The sequence below is a fragment of the Teleopsis dalmanni genome, chromosome 2 (genome assembly GCF_002237135.1).
Source record: "Teleopsis dalmanni isolate 2A chromosome 2, ASM223713v2, whole genome shotgun sequence".
Classification (NCBI taxonomy): Eukaryota; Metazoa; Arthropoda; class Insecta; order Diptera; family Diopsidae; genus Teleopsis; species Teleopsis dalmanni.
Genome location: NC_051847.1, coordinates 140,642,257 through 140,650,026, shown reverse-complemented (window position 1 = coordinate 140,650,026; position 7,770 = coordinate 140,642,257).

The following is a 7,770-nucleotide window of genomic DNA, read 5'->3' as shown; positions in this document are numbered from 1 at the left end:
TGTTTACATTTTATTTGTAATATTCATAAACAGACAAAATTTGTTTATTTAAACTCACGCGTGTGAAAATATTTCACAGCCAATTTGAAGCAACTTTTAATGCAGATTGTACAATTTGGCACATATACATATTTTCGTGAATAATAATAGACTGCAAGAATTATTGAATAACATTTAATTATATACAAGATATTTATATGAATTTTTAAAATTCTTAACAAATTATTACACAAATTGTTTCTCAACTTTATAATTGCGAAAGTGTCGAACATCAGTCAAAATTAATGAAGTCCTTCATGCCAGATAATAACAAAACTCATTTGTCTGTAGAAGTTTAAAATTTAAAATAAAAATTTTTATTAAAAAATATATTAGTCTATACTATTTTCATAAACATATGTTATGAAGAAACTTTTAGCAATTCTAAACTATAATTAAAAACTTTTGATAATCCTTTTATTTAAATATTTTGCGCCAGACTACACAAATTTATTCTTAATCAGAATTTCATTAATTTAGATTTTATCTAAAAATGTAGTTAGTTTAAATTTATATATTTTTTAAATTTTATATTCAAAAAAAAACTGTTAACAATTTTGATAATTAGAACCGTTTGTTTGGATATGACAGTGCTGGTGACATGTGCTAGAGAAAGAAACTCATACCAAGTCCCTGAGCAAAATTTTGACCGTCAAACTTGCAACAGGAATCAGGATAACTGGCCTTTATACAATGCTGGACTTCTTTTGGTTAAACACTTTGTCTTTCAAACTACTAACATATTGTGCACTCACACACATCACCACCAAATAATGGAAGTTTACAAATCAGGATTACTTAGAAATCACGCGGCAGCTTATAAATATATCATTCTGTAAATTTTGATTTCTTATGGCGTTTTCGATTGATTAATCTGGATTCAATCTAGATTTACTCTAGATCTGTCAAATTTTGTTGCCCAATCGAACATTTTTAGAGTAACATAATCTAAAATTTCGTGATTGTTTAGTAGATATTTATATTTTTCATAAATACATATATCGAATCACATTTTATTTGTGAATTTCTATGTATTTTTCTGCTTTGGCAAAATAACTAGAATATTATACATTAATCTCGAGTGTTATATCTTAATCTCGAGTTTTATACAGATTTACCAATCGAAAGTGAAGATTTTACTAAAAGTGAATCTTAAATAAAAATGTTATCACAGATTTATCAATCGAAAACGACATTAGTGAAATTTAATATTGAAACTAAATAAAATACATAAAATGAAAATATTTTTTGAATTTATCGGTTAATATTAGTGTTTAAATATAAACAATTAAGATAATTCTTAATTAATTTTTTAAGAAATTAAAAAGTTCAAGCAGTTATCTTATAACGCAACAAATTTCATTATTCAACTATCAACTATGGAGCCTGAGATATGGCAGTTTAAAAATGTGTCTACAATGCTAATTGTCAAAACTTCATGTGTCTATATCTCCTGAAATGCGGGTCTTCTTGTTTTATGAGAAAAGGTCATAAATAAAGTTTTACCCAAATAGGCGGTGATAAGATCATTTTTTGCCAAAATTTGTCCGATTTGTAAAAGATCATATATATAACTGGTCAATACTAGGAAACAAATTCCAAGTCTGTGCATTCTTGGAAATATTGTACTTCATCTTTAAATGATATAACTAAAACTAACAGCGTTTCTATGATTTAATTTAAGTTATACTAATACTAATATTACAAAAAATTTTACAGGTAATGAAGTAAACAGACATGTAGTAGTGCCAAATATTATTGCGGATAACGTAATAATATTAGAAATATCTGTCACAGTTTCTAATATAAATGTCTTTTCAAAGAAAAAACAACTTCCAAAGCATAAAATTTTTTCTAATTTGAACAAAAAGTTAATATCTACTTTTAACAGGTTACTTGCTGACGGCTGTCATCACAGGTAATTGCTTGATAGGTATATATGCGACTAGATAAGGTGCCTCAGTATAGACTTCTGTAAAAGCTATTAAATAGAAGCATAAACGAAACGATTCAAAACGTATTATTTCACTTTGAGGCTCTACGCTCCTTAGGAGATTTTCAATTCGAAGAATTAATAAAACAGTATACCTAATTGACGAATATAGCCAATGTCCAATTAAATATGTTTTTTAAGGAAATTGCTATAATTAGATGTTTATTTTGTTTAGAGTTTTCTTCAATATCCTGTATAAAATGCAAATTGAAAAAGATGTATCCATTCCTGCTTGCGTACGATTATTTTTAATTTTTTCTACAAGGCACCCACATTTTTTTATATACATATTTTATAATAAAATTATTATATGAATTTGTTATACTTACAGTGTGCTTCGTTTCTGTTACACTAAATAAATGAATAATAATAAAACTTTGCAGGAATATTAAATAAAATCTTTAATCAAATTGCACAAAAATTTAAAACATTAACATGATGTAAAATATGCCATGTGTTTAATATTTTATAATTAAAAAAATAATTTAGTGATTTTGTTGCTTTTTCATTATAGTAAAATTATATCCAAAAAATATTATAATTTAAAATTATATGTGCATATATATTTATATATGTATATATTTTGAACTTGTTTTAAAATTTAAAAACAATGTCGTTTTTATGGATGTATCCTCTTTAAATGAAGTCTACAAAATTATGAGAATTATGAAGAAAATTTGAACTTGTCACTTTTGAAATCAATTAAAAATAACAAACCATGAGCGCAATAATTGAACTGAGTCATGCTATATAATAATATTAAGAATATAAAAAAAATTAAATAAAAATTATTCAACCAAAATAAAACTTTTTGTAAATATGAATTCTCATTTCAAGTGCACAAAGGAAATTCGCAAATGAAAAATCTTAATAAATATAAATAAAAATGAAAATTCATTGAGCTTAGCACAGCCATTTTATTTTTAAATTAAACGTAATGAATAGTTTTTTTTATATTATATTTTTTATATTTTCCACAGTTTTTGTTAACATTTATGAAGGTTTTTAAAAAGCTTTCTTTAGTTGGGCACTAAACTTGAACATTATATAAATTTTTTTCAAAATTAATGTAAATATTGAAATGTTAAACAATGAAACGAAAATTTAAAAATAAATTTGATATTTTCAAAAAAAAAAATATATGTATATATATATATTCCACCATAATCGTAATGAATTTAGCAAAGAAAAAGCTTATTGATGTATATATTGCCGAGATATTTGCTATTTTCAATATCTATTTAAAAGATACTCATCATGAAGCTCTTATGAGAGTATATAATAACATATACACATTTAATTTTTTATTTATTCTGCTATAGCTATACTATTACTATACTGATTTATATAGTAATTATGTATTTCAATATTACTTGATACATAATTTGTTAGTTTTTCTGTTGTATTAAATAATTATATAGAATATTATTATTTTATATTTCATACTCGTAGTGTGTTTACTTTAAAATATTTTGCATATTAATAATAATCAATTAATTTATTATTTATTTCGTTAATATATTAAATAATCTTAATGTATATACAGATATATTTTTTTAAATGCTTTTATACATAAAGTTTCGTTTGTGGTATTTCTTATACACATACCAACTGATTGATCTACTAAAATATATTAACAATTGATTATTCAAAAATCATGCAAAGAAGTGGTTATTTTTAATTTACAAAACTCGTAAACAAAATATGAATTTATTTTTCAGTTCAATGACCCAGTTGTATAATATATAGTTCATACTATTAAAAAATATATAAGTACAAAAAAATATGTCTTATCTTAACTTATATTGAAATTCACAAGGAAGTAGTTTTGGCTTCTTAGTGTAAAGAAAAACACAATTATATTTATATTAAAAATTAACCTAAGTCAATTAAATATTTTCCACTCTTTAGGCATTTTCTGGTAATTTGATGATTTTTCGCTAATGGCAATTCTCGTGTTTATCAGCAAAAAAAACTAAACTTCGTGCGGTTTGAGGTGATTTTTTTACTGAATTTTTCTAAGGAAATATATATCCAGTCATATAAAGTCAGAATTATACAAAGATTGCTATATTAATTCCCAACCAAGATGGCTCTTTGCGAATTCGCCAATTTTATCCACATTTTTATAATTGTCGTATTTAATTTTACAAGTTTTTATTAATTCATATATTTAAGTTGATCTTTTAGTTGCCAGTTAACAGCATGATTCTGTTTCAGATGCAAATTAACCTTCGGTGCTTCTTAATTAATGTTAATTACATCAACGAGGCATATCTGGCCTTTGAACTAAATACCTATAGTATTTGATTTTTTATGAATGAAGTGATAGTTCCGTGCAATTTGTTTTACTATTATTATTATTATGTTATTATTGACGTATTTACAGTTTGAAAATATTATAGACATTATAGATTTATAAAGCTTCTCCAATTATCTCTGCTGGGCGAAGTTCACCACCCGACTTTCCTGTTTCCTAGGCCACTGTCCTCTGCTAAGTTAGCTTAGGCCTACTACTACTTCTTGTACCTTATAGGTTCCAGTCTATTATGGCATAAGGTACTTCTTTGAAAAAAATAATACTTTCTTATTTAAAAATTTAATAAATACAAGTGTGAGTGATCTTTAATTTACCAGCAATAATCAGATACAAAGTATTTATTAACAATAATTTGTATTTATGAAACAAGAATCAATTATAAAAAATAAAATTGCGTCTTTTATAATGTTCAGTAAATAAATAAATTTAAATACAGCACTAAAGTGCTTTAAAAAATGTTTAATATTAAAAGTTAAGTTATGATTCAAACCTTATACAACATTGTACAAAACATATATATTAAATATATTCTTAAATTTTTGTTAATGCAATGAAACTTTAAATTATTTATTTAAATTTTTATTCCTTCAATAACCACACATTTGCCCATTAAAAAGATTTAATGAAGCTTTTATGGATTAAAAAATTGAATTGAATATCATTTATATATATTTTAAATAACTGAATCTACTAATTAAGAGTTCAAAAAATTGAGAGCAACCAAATATAAAATTTTTAATTAAAATTGAAATATATTTGTGCTGTTAATATTTAGCTCGGTTTTTTGTTTATTAAAATAACAGAATTATAAATTTTTCTACGCCTTCGACTTTCCTGTATCTGTATTATGTATATGTTTTTTACGTAAATGAACTTGAAAATATAGAAAATTAAAGAAAATCTAATAAAAATTTTGGCAAATGTGCTTTTATAACTTTATGTACAATATGATTTTACATATATATTTTTTATAAAAATCCACCACCCACCAAATAGCTTTGAGAATAATTAATTCATAAAGGTTTTATGATGAAGGTTTTTTGTTTAAATATTCATCATTAAATAAATATTTTAGCAATATAGTAATAAAACAATTTGATAATAATAATGATTTATAATATTTTACTTCTTTACCTAATCTAATTAATATATTTTCTTCTTTATTTGCCTAATAGAGGAAATGAATATTGTTGTAATTGTTTGTTATGTTAAATCATTTAATTTATAATCGATTCATCTTTCAGGTACTTTATTATATCTATTATTACTGTGGTAGCTACCATCCTAACAAAGGATCAAATTGTCATCTTTATTTAGAAGAAGACGATAAATTTTTTGTCGCCTATCAAATAATCGATTTAATTTTATTCTTAACCAAAAGAGTCACAAGTCAGTAGCACATGCACAAATGATAAAAGATATTTTGATCATCATTAAGGAAGACAGTTGTTTTCTACTCCGTTGAAGAGTTGCATTTTGTAGAGAAGGTGTGCCATATTAGCAGATTTTTACTCTTACATGAGAGGTGATCAATTTTTTAATTGATTTATTATTGCTACTGTTCTAAACTGCTTGTAATATGCTTTGTTTAGAAAAATTATTATGTATTACATATGAGAATATACCAATCCAACTTAAGCCAATTTAATTTAATTATAAACACTATTTTTTATAAAAACTATTATCTGCTACTCAAGCAATTATTATCTAACATCAAATCTGTGTTATAATCTATAATGTTACCAATATACACTTTTCCAAAAAATGAAATATTGGATAAAAAGTTTTTGATCTCTAATACTATTTAAATAAATTATTAATATATAACAGCTTTTCAATGTTAAAATGTTAAAAAGTATCTGAAGAGATCCTTGGTATGTAAAAAATATTAAAATTCGCAAAGACAAGGTCGTTATGACCAAGAAGGAAATTGAAAAATTAGGCAAAAGTTATAAATCTTAATTATTAAACTATTATATTTAGACATTACTCATATAAACTCAAATAATCCTTTCAACGCCTAGATCAGAGCGCAAATGGGAGTTATTTTCTCTCTATATCGGTATGTTAATATTAAATGATATTATGAGTCTATCTATTTTTCTGTTAAAATATTCTTAAAATCCTCTTATTACATTGTAAGTAATTAGCTATAATGTAATATTTTCTAGATAGGGATGATTAAAATAAAATAAAATGTAATATCCTTAAAATTTTGATTAATTGTTGTTAATTTCAAATATAAAGACCCAATAGGTCAATAGAAAATGTGTGAAAATAAAAAAAGAAAGTTATAGAACTTATGGAAAGCCAATACTTATCCATAGACCCCACGTAATTTTGGATAAAATTTCTAACTATGGTCTAACTGTGGACTCATTGTAAAGTTTCATTTTCTTTATATTGTTTTAGTTATGATTTAATAATTTTAAATGTTTTAGTTTAATTTTTTCTCTTTGTATTTACAAGGACTTCGTTTTAATTTATGACCAATCATACCAAAAAGTGTACAACTGAAAAGAATTAGTTTAGTGGCTCTGATCTTCAAATAACCTTGCATTTGGTAAATTTACATTAAAATTCATTATCTGTGAAATTTGGCAATATCATTATGTATTAAAAAGTGAAAATAATTTAAGTGCAATAATATTTTAATTTATTTAAAACTATTTCAAATTTTTTATTTAAATATAGATATTCATATATCTGAAATATATAATTCATTTGTACTATTGTAAATCTTAAATAATTACTGTGTACAAAAATTATGTACTAACTTTAATCATTTTAGCATTTTTGATAAATTTTTGTAAATCAGAAACAATGATACTCAAAATTACAATGAAAAATAATAAAATATTTTAATATATAACTCATTGCCTGAAAGGCGTCATTGTATTGACGTCGTACATTGTTTGGGCGTTATTATTATTTTATTATGGTTTGAATCACTTTTTTTTATTTTTTCTTCTTCGAAACATCCTGTTTTGTTTAATTTTTTGAAAAAGAAAATATTTTTATTTGGCAAAATTCATTCAATAAAGTGACCGCGCCAAAGCTTTTCTACAAATAGAATAAAATAAAAAAAATAATATCATTCTCATGAAAAAAAATACTGCGTTTCATACAATTAATAATAAACATGGAATAATACTCCATATTTCAAATTTTCTCTTTTGTGTAAACAAAATGGAACCACAGAAAAGATGTTTTGAATTTTTTTGATATACAAGCAACATATGTTTCCGACATGATCAAATTAATATTCACTATAAACAAATTCATTTTAAAAACAATAAAGCAGAATCGGACAAATATTGCTTGTGACATAAAATTAAACAAGATACATTGTGACCGAAAAGCTTTCGGAAATTCTCATTTAAAATTCGCGCGCTGTATATTTTTCGATATTTTAAGT